Here is a 14,643-nt window from a genome sequence, read left to right as displayed (position 1 = left end):
CAGTCGGAGATGTTCGCCAGGCAACTGTAGATACAAGTTTAGAAGTCAGGGCAATGTTAAGGCTAGACAAATATGTTTTCATAGAGAAGGTCATTGAAACCATGTAAGCTGATGAGATCACTAAGTGAAAGAACACGGAGGGAGAAGAGAGGAGGGCCCAGAATAAAGCCAATGAAATGGTAAAGATACAGCAAAAGAAACTGGTCAGACAGGTAGGAGGAGAATGAGGAGGGAGCAATATCATGAAAACCTAGTGAGAAAAGAGGAGCATAGGGTGAATGAGAATGCCAAAGGCTACAGAGAGGTCAAGAAGGGTGAGGACTGAGGAAAGGACATTAGATTTGGCAACTAAGAAATCAAAGGTAATTTTGGAGAAAGCACTGTCAGTTGAACGATGGCAGCAAGGGCCAGACTCCAGTTAACTGCAAAGAGGTAAGAAGAAAGAAGGAAGAGATATCAATTGTAGATGGCCTTCTTGAAGAGTTTTGTCATGAAAGGGAGGAGAGACAGAATGATAATTAGAGGGGCTGGTTGGATCAAATAAAGTTGTTTTTCTGAGGATGGAGGAGATATGGGTGTGTTTCTAGACAGTAGGGAAGCAGCCAGTAGAGAGAGATTAAAGATAACTGAAAGGGCAAGGATGATAGAGGGGGTGACCTGCTGGTGAAGACAGGACCAAATGGGATGACTTGTGCTTGTAGAGAGCCTTGCCTTGCAAGAAGGGCCACATCTTCATGTAAGACAGAGGAGGAGAGAGTGGGGGAAGACATATGAATTGTGTGAGATCAGGAGGGAAAAGAGGAAGCTCTTGGTGTCTGGCTGCAATTTTTCAATGAAGTATAAGCCGAGGTCCTTAGCAGACAAGATGGGGAGGAAAGAGAACCAATAGAGGTTTGGGGAGGAATGAAAAAATTTGGAAAAGCTACTGTGGTGAGTGGTAGAGTGAATTGATTAGGAGTCTAAAATGATTGCTTTGCTATAGTGAGGACCCAGTTAAGTTTGTGTATCATAAATCTGTACTGACCCAGTCTTTATACTTTGTGAGTCTTCTCCAGCTTTCTTCAATAATACACGAATATAAGCAAAGGCAGCCGATGGTGGGAGCAATCCAAGGTCAAGGCTTGGCAGGGCAAGATCCATGATGGGTTAAGGGTGTAGATTGATGTGAGAGAAGAGAACAGTAAAGAACTGAAGTGGTTCACCAGGTGGTCAAGACAGAAAAGGAGGAGATGGGAGCTAGTGCAGGGGTGATGGCTGGGGAAAGACCTGAGAGATGGGGGGGTCAGTGGCCCTTCCACCCCTCACCTCTCATTGAGGATGAACATGATGGGGAGGGGATGCAAGGCAAAGAGAGGTGGATCAAAGGACTTCCAGAACTCAAACCTAGAAGTTTAACACTTAGGGGTGACTGTAGATGAAAAGTGTGAAGACCCTTTTTGTATTTAGCTGAAATGGGGAGGAGGACTAAGTCATAGGACATGAGTAAGGTTAGAAATTGGGAGGTTAGATTATTGGATGGAGTATCAGCACGTATGCTGAAGTTTCCTAACATCAGGACAGGAGATGGTGTAGAGAAGACTGTGAACCAGGCACTGAACTCTTTGAGGAAGGAAGCAGTGTCCTGGTGGTGCATAGATAGACAACAGCTACTAACCTTGATTTGGTTATAATTATGAATTGAGTGACGGTGGTAGAGGCAGAGACTGGAAGTAATAGTGGGGAGTAAGAAGTATTTCACTACTCCCCCCCCCACTTCAACCAGTAGGATGGGGGAGGGAGAGGAGGGTGTGAATGAAAGTTTAATCAATCCTGGAAAGGGCAGCCAAGGAATTGATGTGATCAAGAGAGCACCAGGACCCCAGGAGTGCAAGAAGATGAAGGACTGGGAAAGGATTGGGTTTGTGTGCTATGGAGAGGGTGGGCAGCTTTAGAGAACTGGACGATGTTAGGGGTGGGGTGGGACCTCGGTTGAGAGGGTAGCAATAAGGGAGTGTTTAATGGAGGACAGAGAGCGGAGGATCTAGCCTCTGCCCCCCCCCCCCCGAAACTCTCTACATTAAGAGTAAGTGGCTGAAGAGAAGAAATGGATCTGGGCTGCAAAAGAGGGTTCTCTACACAAGGAAATCACAGGTATAGACCAAGGAAAAAGAAGACAGAAAACTAACCCAAAGCTAGCGGAGCTCATCAATTCCCATGGATTCAATGATCAAATTTTAAACTCGGACAGAGATAACAAAAAAAAAAAATCCTTAAAAGGTTAAAGAAATAGTTCCCTTGGGGTTTTTTGTCTTTTAACAAATCTCAAGCTGCAGGGATTTTCTACTTAGACTTTGTGAACTTTTGAAAAAACAATATTTTGAAAACTGAATTTCAGTATAATTGGTTTCCTTTGTAATCCAATAAATTTTATCTTGTGCAGTTAAAAACATTCAGAGATACTGGAAAGGTTTGCCATTTCCTTCTCCAGTTCATCTTACAGATAAGGAAACTGAGGTAAATACACAGCTAGTTAAGTATCTGAGGCCAGATTTGAACTCAGGAAGATGACTCTTCCCAACTCCAGACCTGGCAGTCTATTGATTGCACCACCTAGCCGTGGTATTACTTAATATAAGTCAACAATTCAAGCAATCTACTCCAAGAGTTGCATCTTGGTTAAATCAAAGATCGTATCTCATTCCAAAAGGGGTGAATGTACATGTACATACACACACAGACACCACACACAAACATAACAGACACACACACCACACACATACCACCCCCCCACCATGCACACACCACACACACACACACACACACACACACACACACACACATTTTCTCTTGGTCCCAAATGAAGCATTTGTAATACAAAAGTTTCGATACGAAACCAGCTCTTCAAGCAGCATATTTTATTGCAGCTAAAAGATTCTCATGGCAATGCTTGGTGAACAAAACAGCTTTTTGGGCCCTTTTGCAATAATTTCTCAGCCTACAATTGGGCCCCTGCCTCTGCTTTTGTGAGATTGTGGAGATGTAGGTTGAGGCAGATTATGGATAGTGACCTGTCTGGTCCTTTGTTTTACTCAGAAATAGTATCCTTGAAGATTACTCTGTAAACAATGAAAGAAAAGCCCCCACCCATCAGTGTATTTTGGGGCCCTGGTCCTTTGGTCTGGTTTCCCAAATCTTCTGAATGGCTTACCAATATGATCATCAGGATCTTGTAGAACTGTGGTAGAGGGGAAGGAGCATTGGAATTGGGGTCGGAGTGTGGCTCTGCTCCTTCTCACTTTTGGGTATGTGCCATCTTAGGCCAGTCATCTGGTTCTCATCTTCCTCATCCTCGAAGTGAGAAGACTCTTCTAGATGACACAATCTTAGGTCTCCAGTTGTAAGAGCCCTTGGAGATCAGCTGGTCCAAGGCCCTCATTTTACAGGAGAGAACAAGTGACTTGCCAGAGACCACGGTGGCAGAATCCAAATGTGCACTCGGCTCCTGAAACTCCAAGGCCATGGCTCTTTCTACTTTCCATCTGCGGCTCTGGTGGGTTTCAACTTGATGGGACAAGATGGGCCTCCAGGACAAGCTGATCATCTCCCATCCCTGCTGCTAATTCATCCTTCCATTCTCAGACTCCTTCTCACCTCCCTCCACCTCCTCTCCCCTCTGATTGGAGAGTTGGAGTGTGGAGCACTCAACTCTTCCCAAAGCCTTCCTTCCTCGAGGCCAGGACCAGGACTTTCAGCTCATGTACTACCCTTTCCCCCAACTTTCTTTTTTGTGCTCTTTCCCCATTAGATTATAAGCTCCTTAAGGGCAGGGACTTGTAAAAATGTGTACTGGTATCTCCAGTCCTTAATACACTGCCTAGCACATAGTAAGCCCTTTAGAAATGTTCATTGAGTTGAATTGAATACAGTCTTGCCTTTGGTTTTGGGGTTGTTTTTTTTTTTTTTTTTGTTTTTTTTGGAGGGGGGGAAGGTAGGGCAATTAAAGTTAAGTGACTTGCCCAAGGTCACATGGCTAGTTTTTGTGTTAAGTGTCTGAAGTCAAATTTGAACTCAGGTCCCCCTGACTACAGGGCCAGCACTCTATTCATGGAGCCACCTAGCTGCCCCCCTTTTATTTTTATCATCACTTAAGTTCCTTTCAGCTCTAAATTCCATGAGCCTCTGACCTGCAAGCTGGTAAAATCATATGATGACAATCATTGACTCTTTAGCTGGTTTCCCCATTTGCTAGCTTTGTGGTCTTTGATGTCAGAAACCAAGCATGTTCTCAGCCAAAAGAGCTTCTAATGTGAAACTGTATTTTCTTTTCTTTACTTGACTTTTAAAAAGTCTTCTCTTGATGAACTTCTGGTAGAATACTTTCAACACCATTGTCCAGAAAAGGGCTTTTCAAAACAGTTTCTTACTTTGGATTTGGTTTAGTTTGAATGATGGACTCTTCTTTAGCAGAGACTCAAACCACTAAAAAAAGCTAGATCTATTTTAGATAAAAGCAAAATTGGCAGCAGAAACCTCCCAGTGCTCTGTCATTTGAGACAAGAAACTGACACTTGTAATATGCACTAGGAATTCTTTTTTTCTGTAACAGGAATGGATTTGTGAAGATCCATCCACACACCAGGTAACAGTGGGAGGAAGCCTAGACTTACATCTTGGCTCTGCCCATTCCCACCTGGGAGACCTTGGTCAAGTCACTGGACTCCTGCATCTCTCTTTCCTCTATTGTAAAATGGCTTTGAAAGTCCTGCTGCCTCTAAATTTGTGATCCCATAATCCTCCCCAGAAAAGACTCTATACGACCTCTAAAAAGAAAGGCAACAGTAGCTGGCATTTTTTCCGTGCTTTAAGGTTGGACTTTGCACATGTGCAGTTTGATTCTCACAACAATCCTGTTGATGAGGGACGGCTCCCTCTAGGTTCCTCAGGAATTCTGATCTTATCTAAGACCAGAAAACCTGCAATTCAAGGTCTCAGGCTTAATTGGAGGGAGAGCTGTAGAAGTTTATTGTTATGCTTCCATAAGAAGCGGGCAAGAGTCCTTTAGGGGACCTGCAGGTGAGAGGGGTACAGGCTTTTACTTTTAAAGGGTAGGGCTGCCATTGACCGGACTAAGCAGATGAGCCTCAGGAGGGGTGTGGGAGCATTCTTTGTGGACTTTCTATTCTGGGATTCCAGGGGATCATTAGGAAGACTCTTACTCGGCCTTTGACGTTAGAATAAAGAACACCCCTCCCCCACTTCTCTCTTAACATTCCTTTGGTCTTAAGAAGTGAAGGAAGGACATTCTGGATACTACAAGAGTTCTTTTGGACCATGCATCCTTCCTCATTCTGACATCTGTACCTCAGAACACTCCTGGAGCTGCTGCTGGTGGGATCCACAAACAGAGCCAATGCAGATGCTGAGGATGACCGTGACTGTCTTCTCAGGGAGCTTACGCTTTTGTACTAATGGTGGCAAAGAGGTTCACAAAAATCCTGAGGATGGGACAAGTGAGAGTGCGGAGGAGCTCCAGAAAGGTGCTCTAAGAAGTCTGACATGATAGGAGTGGGCTGACGGGGAGGGGGACGGTGGTGCCAGGAACAGAAACAAAGAAGTTAGGGGAGGGAAAGATGGAATGAGGCGTCCTAGCATTGTTTATTTGTTTTTTCACTTCCTAAAACTCACTCCCTATTTCCTTGAATTCTTATATTCATGATTTCTTATGGGGAAACAATATTTCATTTGGAGCGCCTGGCAGACAACCCATGGGCAGATGTCATTCTCCAGGAAGCAAGTACACTACCCCCTGGAAAATATAGTTTTTAGGTCTATGTGGGATTGGTGCATAGAGAGAGGGGACAGAAATAAACTGATCCTGGGAAGACTGGAGAAGACTGGGGAGTAATTACTATTCCTTTTGGGGGGAATAGTTGTTTAGAGCTTAGTTTTAATAGTGGCATCCAGGAGAGCAGTAGCCAATAGGTGGTTACCCTTCCCAGCCCACAAGGAGAAAGAGGGAAGATGATGGGGATTGTGTGGGAGATAGAAACACTATTTTAAAGATCATTTTGTCTTTATATAGCCCAATTTCTCTGTAAATTATGGCATGTTATGAATTTAGTCCCTCTCTATATTTTAAAAGACATAATGTCCTTTAGTTTTGTTAATGATTTTTAAACTGTATGGATTATTGAATGATTTCGAATGTATGGTATGAGATGCTGGTTTGCTCCCACTTTTGACTAAATTTTTATCCAATTTTCCCAGTAGTTTCTGTTGATTGATGAATGCTTTCCCAAGCATGAGCCTAGACATATTGAACCCTAGTCTCATGTGTGTAACTGGTTCTAGTTCATTATTATCCAATCTTCTTCACTGATCCATTTGTCTTATATTTTTATATAGTAACAGATAGTTTGGAAAAATGACTTTTCCAGCCCTGTTTGCAGCAGCAAATAATTGGGAACAAAGTAGCTCCCCAATGAGTGAAGACTTGTTAATAGGAGCAGTATGTAAATATTATCACTGAGCTGTAAGAAACTATGAATATGAAAAATAGAGGAAACTATGATAAAATGCATATAAAATGATGCCATAAACTGGCCCAGAAAAGCAATAATATAATGATTCTAATCATGCATATGGAAAGAGTAGCAACAATTTAAAATACAATCATTGTGTGCAAAAAAAACCCCAGCCTAATAAAAAACCCAAGCATTGTGCGCAATAGTGACCACTTGATCCTGGGTAGGAGTTGAGAAAATGCACCTTCTCTCACCTTTTTGTTGGTGGGGAACATTTCATATACTATCCGAGTCAATTAATTTGTTGGTTAGATTTACTGAAATGTTTTCTTTTTCTTTTTCTATTTTCTTTTATTTTCCTTCTTTGTTTTGTTACAAGGGACAAGGAGGGGGAGAAAATAATTTAGAAATGAAGTTGATATAAAAGTAGAAGACTGAAAATTTTTAAAAATTAAAGGGAAAGGGGGGGGGGCTAGGTGGAACAATAAATAGAATACCTGCCCTGGAGTCAGGAGGACCTGAGTTAAAATACAGCCTCAGATACTTAACACTTACTAGCTGTGTGACTTTGGGCAAGTCACTTAACTCCATTTACCCTGCCTTTCCCCTCCAAAAAAAAAAAGCCAAAAAAAATTAAACGGAAAAATATGTCACTAAAGAAATTCTGATAGATATGCTCCATTTTCTGACTCATCACCAGTTTCATCTATAAATATTCTTGGAATCATACAGTTTATCTCAGTCTCATGTCAAACTTTTTACATACTTATTCTCACCTTGCTGTGGGCAGGCTACCAGCAGATCCTGGAACAGCTTCAGGTAACTCCCACATCCCCAAACCATCAACCAGTGCTATTGTGAGCTCAGATGCTGTAGAACAGACATAGGGCAAGTATTCTGAAAAGAAATTTGGAATTATATTAAGAAAGAAACTAAAAAGTCCATATCCTTTGGCCCAGAAAAAACAGCATATATCCCTAAGGAGATCAAAGATTGGAAGAAAGATCCCAAATATGTCAAAGCATTTATAGCAGCACTTTTTATAGTAGCAAAGAACTGGAAACAAAGTAGATCCCATCAATTGGGGGAGCAGCTGAATTACTTGCGGTCCATGAATGTAATGGGATATTAACATACCATAAGACACAATATGAAAAACACAGAGAAGCATAGAAAGACGACTATGAACTGATGTGAAGTGAAGTAAATAAAACTAGGAAAACAATATACACAATGACTATAACAATGTCAATGGACTGAAAACTAGCAGAAAACCACCAAAATCTGAATTCACAGTTGTCCCCAAACAAGAGGGGAGAAATACACCTTTCTCCATTCTTTGCTGAAGGAGCTATAGGTGTGGAACATTGTATGTATTGTCGATCTTGATTGACCTGTTAGTTTACTTCCCCTTTTCTTTTTTATTCTTTATTACAAGGATGACTGGGGATAATGATGATAATAATAACAGAAAAACTAGCATTTATATAGTGCTTTAAGGTTTGCAAAGTACTGTATAAATATTTCATTTCATCCTCACAACAACCTGGGGCTAGAGGTGTTATTATTCCCATTTTATAATTGAGGAAACTGAGTCAGAGTAAGTAACTTGCTTAGGATCCCACAACTAGTAAGTGTCTGAGGCCAGATTTGAACTCATGAAGATGAATCTTCCTGACTCCAGGCCCTGAGAAAAATCGCTAGAAAATTCATTCTGTCCTAACCCCATCTGGGATTAAATTATCAGGAAGTGAAAATTAAAAGTCATATATTTACTATTGTAGTCATTTTTTTACAGTTCCCACCTGATTTCTATTATTCAATAATTTGTATTTCACAACTCTGAAAAAGTGCTCTCTATCGGGTAAGGAAAAATCATTGAAAAGTCATTGATAGTGGGGGGATGGTATGTCAAAAGGATTCTACATCCCATTTCCTCTATTAAATTTGGGCCAATAGCATATCACAAGCCTCAGCATCTCAGTCTAGTTCCATTAAAAGCAGAAAGAACACTGAATATCTTAAAGAAATGAACCCCTCTGCTCCTGCCCTTTGAGCTCCATCCCAGTCCCTGAATCAGTAAATCCCAGGGAATGAAAATAAATATCTACAACAGAAAGAGTAAAATCCTAGGGAGACTACCCAAATATGTCCCAAAGGGCAAAGGTGAGTATGATCTCTGCCCTGCCTGGGCTTCAGTGAATTCAGAGTTTACCATAAGCACATGGCTACAATCTGTTATTAATGAAATGCATTTGTTAGGACAAGACTTTCAAACTTCGTTCTGTTATCTTCTCAATGTCACCCCTCCTGTTCATTCTGGGGACCTTTTCCTAGTTGAGCCTCTGACCTAGAGAAAAGTACCTCTTTCTCCAAAATTACAGAGGGGTTTGGATGGTCCAGCATGAATCTTTGTCAGCGCCTCCACTCGTATGTGCCAGAGAGAAATGATCTGCCTTTGGCCACTTACATCATTAGATTTGGAGAAATTTCACCACAACTTCCTCTTTGGACTCTCCCCTCACTTCTCACTTGTTTATAATTCATAGGACACACATATCTGGTTTGTAAAAGGTGGGCATGTTTACTGTTCTCTGAATCTTAAAACACACGGATAATTTCCAGGGCAGAGAGTGTCTGGGTAAAGCCCTCCACCATCTCTTTCTATCAGCAGTGGCCCGTCTGTTGCTGGACACTCACTTTTCCGGCCTTTCCTATATTGTCCCACAGCTTTCTCCTTGGAGATGACAGCCCACTGAACGGGATCATCTGCAGAACCTTAAGAGAGGAAGAGACTGGAAAATACTTCAGCGGTCTGAGAAAACTCCTTGCTCTCGTCTGACCTTCATCTGCTCGTTCTCATTGAGTCAGACCTTTGTTCTTGAGTGAACCACCAGGTGCCTGGCCCTAGATGAAACTCATGCCAGCTGAGTCCTAAATCCCAAATAAAACGACAATCTCCTATCGCTCTAAAAAAATTAAAATAATCTAGAAAATATATGCTTTGCCTTCTTGGCTTCAAATCATAATATTTTATTAAAGTGTCACCAGATTTAAAACCTACACGTTTAACTTCCTGCTGGGACTTAGATACCAAAGATACCAAAGCAAGGGCTGAACAGATTCTTTCCAGGATTCCTCTTTTTTGGGGTTTGGCAAAGGAAGTAACCGAATTTTTGTTTTAATAAATATGCTATCTCATCATAATATCGAAAGCCTCCATTTGCATAGCTCTCTAAGATTTCCACATGCAGTCTCATTTGATTCTCACAACAGGAGCCAGTGGGAGGCGCTGCTATTTTCCTATTGTATAGGTACACCCCTGAGGCTAAGAAAGGTGGAGGGACTTATCACAGGTGGGATCTGTTTTGGCATTCCCTTCACTGACACAAATTGCCTCCCCACTTCAGGAGTGGTTGTGGCCTACTTTATGATCCTGTTGCTTTCTGAAGTTAGCCAAGGTTCACTGGAGATACCCTCGAAGGTTTTCCATCTCAGTGAGATCAGTTGGTAGGGTCACCTCCACACCAGGTGGGCTTGGTATAGTAGACAGAGGGCTAACATGGTGTCAGGGAGAAAGGGTTCAAATCCTTCTGATCTTGGCAAGTGACTCAGACTCTGTGTCTCAAATTCATAATCTAGAAAATGAGGGGTTTGAACTAGATCCATGAACCTGGAGTTTCAGAGGAGCTAGTCATATCAAAGAAAAAGACTTCATTGATGTGGCTCCCCAAAGCATAACCCAACCTTGTGCAAGGAGCTCAGTGTCTTTGTGAAACACAAAGCAAAGACTTTCCAGTCACTTCAGATACAGAGAAGCAGAGAAGATCAGCTTCGGAGACCCCAGAAAGCCCAGATCTCTCTGACCTCTGCTGCCCTTCTGTCTGTGCTCAGCTCTCTACAGAAACATGACTGAATGGGGCAAGAAACTGAGTCTTTCAAACAGACTCCCCTTTTAAAGAGTACTGCTAATGCCTTTGTTTCTAAATCACTATCATTTCTGAGGATCTCCCTCTAAATTACAGGATCATAGAATTTGAGAATGGGAAGGGACTTGGCAGCAAACCAGTCAAACCCCCATGTGAAAGGAACCCCCACTATCACATACCCAACAAGTGGTAACAGGTAAGCAAAGACACTCAACACAGTGACAAAGTCTGACCTTGGAATGATTTTGTACATGTTTTGTATGTAATATTTTATATGTCTTCCCCATTAGAATGAACACTCCTTGAGGTCAGAGACTCTCACATTTGGTTCTGTATCTCTAGTGTCTCCCACACGGTGACTGATGAATGGTAGGAGCACAATAAATGCTTGTTGGTTGACAAGGTGTGCAGTCTTCTGTAGGTTTTATTGCATGTTTCCTAGGACCTTCGCTGGTCTTTCAATGGGCTTCCTTTTACTGATCTTTGCATTTACACGGCTAAAGTCATGGTATAGGTTGTTCTGGTTCTGCCTAGTCACTCTTCCATTAGTGCATACAAATGTTTCTCTGAATTCCTTACATTCAAGACTCCCTTTTTAAAGATCACCACAGAGAGGTGGCTCCTCCCACTAACTTGGCAAGCAATCCATCCTTAATGAAGATGAATTGATCATCTTGATCAGAGAACTCCTCTAATCAGCTTCTTACACATACAGGCGATTATCAAAACCTAAGCTGGTCAATGACTTGGTTCAGTTTAGGTTTTGATAAATCTGTCACCATACACAGCGTCTGATTGCCCCATTCCCATCCTTTCTTCATTACTGGCAATGTTTCCATTGGCACCCTCAGAATTTCAATCTTAGGAGTTTCCTATCCTTGCTGGATAGTAGCATTTCCCCCTCAGTAATTTTAGAACAAGGGATTTTACCCATCTTTTCCCTGAACCTGATGAAATTTCCTCTGCAGCTGTCTAGGTTGTGTGTCTGACTCTGTCCAGCCTTTCTCCTCTTCTCTAAAACAAATGCTAAGATGTGGTGCTCACTTCTCCTCCAGGCTTCCTCAGTTTCTGGCCCAGCAGCCCAGTTCCTCTTTGTCAGCTAGAATCAGTTCTGGAACTGGAGTTTCCCTCTTAGTTTCCATTGCTTTTGTGTGTGTGTGTGTGTGTGTGTGTGTGTGAAGACTTAGAGAGATAAAGGGCACATCATCCATAATTATAGAACTTTGATATATGTCTAGAAGACTAAAATCTCCCAATATGAGAATGGAGTCTATTTTTTCTAAAGCCATTCAACTTTTTCCTTTAATTTCACTACAGCTGGACTCTATTGACTTGATCTAATGTTGAATTGTCATGATTTGGAGGGGGGGTGTGTGTGTGTGTGTGTATGTGTGTGTGTGTGTGTGTGTGTGCAGTTTTGTATGGCTACAGTTAATTTGCCAGGACACTACAACAAACATTTATTAAATGCCCCCTTTGTGCAGAGCATTGGGAAAGAGAAAACATTTAAATAAGGAATTCTCTCTGCCTGACAGTCTAGTAGACATAGTATCAACACAGAATCTTAAGCTCAGTATATTCAAAACAAAGTTTAGTATCTGCCCCCCACCTCACCCTGCTTGCTAACTTCCCTCTCTGTGTGAGTGCACTGCCCTCCTACCAAGACTCATGGCTTTGGGGGCATTTTCCTTTATTCCCCTGCCCTGATATCCATTCACTTGCTAAGACCTATGGATCATCTCCCCACAACATCCCTCTCATCTGCCCTCTCTTCACCCATAAGGCCACCATCCTCGTTCAGGCCTTGTATCTCTGGCTTGGGTTGCTGCAGTAGGCTCTTGGTAGGTCCATCCTCCATACAGCTGCCAGACTGACGTTCCTAGAGCAAGGCTAAGTCCATGTCCTTCCCCTGCAAAAAAAAAAAAAGGCGCAGCCACTCCTTGTTGGTGCTAGGAGAAAAGAGAAGAGCTTCACAATCTGGCTCCAGGGTATCTTCACAGCCTTCCCCCATCTGGCCCTTCCCACACACCCCACTTCTGCCACACTGGGCTCACAAGGAACCTTCTTTCTCCCATCTCTGTGATTTGCCTCCTTGCCTGCCTGGAAGGCTCTCCCTCTTCACTTTTTGTTCCCAGAGTCCTTGGCATGCTTCAAGGCTCCGCTCATGTGCCACCTCTTGCAGGAAGCCTTCCTTGAGCTCTCCCTTGTTAGGGTGAGCCCTCATTGGATATTATTTTGCATATGTCTTTTGTTTATGTATTTTATGTATGTGTGTATACATATATACATATATGTGTATGTATATATACACACATATATACCTACATATACACACACATATATGAAGTAGAATATAAGATCCTTGAGGGCAGGGGATGATTTCTGTTTTTCTTACCTAGCACAGTGCCTAGCACAAGGTAGGTGCCTAATCAATGCTTATTGAATGACACACACTATTGGGTGATGAATTACATTAGAGAATGAATAAAGAAGTGGAAAGGTCCAGTGGAAGCATCTTAACTGTCATGCATATGATGGGGTGTGAGGGAGGACATGCCCTGTAGAGGGAAAAGCACAAGGAAAACCTTTGAAACATGATCATAAAACAGAGGGAAGCTTCATTTGACTGGAGGAGACGAATCTGAGATTAGCTTGGACCAATACCATGGTGGCACATTGTAGTGGGCTTTGAATTTGGATGGGAAAATAATACATCTTTATTCTTAATAACCTGGAACTGAAATTGAGCTTTTCCTTAAATTATTTAAAAATATCAGTCTGATTTGGAAATATTTTTTACATGATGGCACATATATAACCCATATCAAATTGCTTACTGTCTCAGGGAGGATGGAGGTCAGGGAGGGAGAGAGGAATTTGGAACTCAAAATTTTTTAAATGACTGTTAAAAATTATCTTTATGTGTAATTTGAAAAAAACTATTGAAAAATACATCATTTGAGAAGAGATCTATAGGACCTATAGGTTTTATCAGATTGTCCAAAGGGATGTTATACAGAAAAGGTTACAGACATCTGCCACAGTGTGTAAGCTCCCAGAGGGCAGACCTTTTGCTCTGTCATTTCACCAAACAGGCTACACAATACTTGCTTCAAATGCAAAATTGAAAGAGATGAAAAATAAAACAAAACCATCCACCATATGTGAAAACCATGTCAGAGGCCCAGAGTAAGAGATGGAGAGCCCACAGGGCTCCCTGGTATCTTTAGGATTTCTAGAAAAAGTAAGAAAGGCCCCCTGCACACTGGGTTCCAGTCCTGCCCCTGACTCTGTGTCCCTTACCTTCCCTGTGCCTCAATTTCTGCAACTGTAAAATAAAAGTAGCCTCTGAGGCTGCTTCCAGATTGGAAGAGGGGAGGAAGAAAGGAACACGACAGACTTTTTTTTTTCTTTTTGGAGGGGGGAGGGTGGGGCAATTGGGGTTAAGTGACTTGCCCAAGGTCACATGGTTAGTAAGTGTGTCAAGTGAACTCAGGTCCTCCTGACTCAAGGGCCAGTGTTAACAGACTCTTTCTAAAAAAAAAAAAAAATTTTTGTCTTTATTAATTTGTTTGTTTACTTTTAGTTTATAAGATTTAGTTCCACAATCCCAAAGTGGCCCTCAGCAATCCTCTCAGTCTCTCTCTGTCTCCAAAAGGGTGGCTTCCAAAAAGTTCTTCTGCCTCTCTCTTGTGTCTCTCTAAATTTACATCACCAGCTCCTCCCACTTCAGCCCTCTCTTTTCACGGTCAACAAGTCCATCCCACAAGTGGGATTCACAAGCTCTGGGTTTTAACATGATCAAACCAAAAACCAAGCCAATACAGGGGAATCTTTAAATTCCATTACTATTACACTTGCCAATCTCCATGTAACACCCCTAATCTTCCTGTAAAAAAGCCTAATGGAGAATACCAAATTGTTCAAGATCTCAGGGCTGTTAACAAAGCTGTCATCCCTATACACCCCATAGTCCCCAAGCCATATACAATACTTACTCAGATCCCTGGGGTACCCAATGGTTTTCCACCCTAGATCTCAAAGATGTCTTTTTCTGTATACCTCTGCACACAGACTTGCAATATATTTTTGCATTTGAATGGATACTTCCTGGGGAAACAAGTCCATGTCAGCTAACATGGACAGTCTTGCCCCAAGGGTTTTGGGATAGCCCACATTTATTTGACCAAGCTTTGGGAAGGGATTTAAGG

The 14,643-nt window shown here is 42.1% G+C and overlaps 1 long non-coding RNA gene across 1 annotated transcript; it reads left to right on the top strand.

Moving 5' to 3' along the window:
- The first annotated feature begins 286 nt into the window (after positions 1–286).
- On the top strand, positions 287–10,836 carry LOC138158256 (uncharacterized). The gene is made up of 2 exons (XR_011167602.1): positions 287–432; positions 9,234–10,836. It is a non-coding gene; the product is annotated as an uncharacterized lncRNA (long non-coding RNA).
- Positions 10,837–14,643: the final 3,807 nt, after the last annotated feature.

Source organism: Petaurus breviceps, unplaced genomic scaffold, assembly GCF_028583685.1.
Source record: "Petaurus breviceps papuanus isolate PSGF00001 unplaced genomic scaffold, PetGlider_PUasm1.0 174, whole genome shotgun sequence".
Classification (NCBI taxonomy): domain Eukaryota; kingdom Metazoa; phylum Chordata; class Mammalia; order Diprotodontia; family Petauridae; genus Petaurus; species Petaurus breviceps.
This window is presented reverse-complemented; position numbering and strand designations above follow the sequence as displayed.